The following is a 515-nucleotide window of genomic DNA, read 5'->3' on the forward strand; positions in this document are numbered from 1 at the left end:
TCCATTACAGCAAAAGAATAAGATCTGGAGGACTTGGATAACAACCTAACCCATATTGTTGTCATATGGTCCGCTACTTGGACATTGTACATAAATTCATAATAACCAGTTATCGGCCTGTGAAACTTTGGTTAATAGAATGATGGCTGTGGAAGGTTGTACTGCAACTCTCTACGCCGAGAACCGGAAAGACCGGAGCTGTACCTCCAAAATACATGCAGTCCCATGTGCAAAAACCACAGTCCCAAGTTGTAATAGTGCAGATTCTTGCATAACTAGTACACAGTGATGAGACTGAGCCTAGTTTATGTAAATCTATAAGTGATGGGCGAGCGTTCTCGTTTGCTTAATGGAGTATCTTCTGCGTGTTTGACTAATATGTTCAAATCCCCATGGCTGTTCGACAAATGCAACACAGGCTATCCCTGGAGGTGTTGCAGCTGTTTAACAGTTGCGATTCAAGCACGTCGATGTTACTCTATTAGCTCCTGAGCATGCTCACTCATCACTAATAT

General features: G+C 42.5%; 1 protein-coding gene across 5 annotated transcripts in view; it reads left to right on the forward strand.

Annotated features, from left to right (window-relative positions):
* TAF6L (TATA-box binding protein associated factor 6 like) overlaps positions 1-112 on the forward strand; it is a 66,332-nt gene extending 66,220 nt beyond the window's left edge. For all 5 annotated transcript variants that reach the window (XM_073554639.1, XM_073554641.1, XM_073554644.1 and 2 more), the window contains one exon: positions 1-112. This exon is cut by the window's left edge and continues 669 nt beyond it. The gene's annotated coding sequence lies outside the window, so the exon portion shown is untranslated.
* Positions 113-515: the final 403 nt, after the last annotated feature.

The sequence above is a fragment of the Dendrobates tinctorius genome, unplaced genomic scaffold, assembly GCF_039654945.1.
Source record: "Dendrobates tinctorius isolate UK_male_01 unplaced genomic scaffold, ASM3965494v1 ptg000211l, whole genome shotgun sequence".
NCBI classification, from domain to species: domain Eukaryota; kingdom Metazoa; phylum Chordata; class Amphibia; order Anura; family Dendrobatidae; genus Dendrobates; species Dendrobates tinctorius.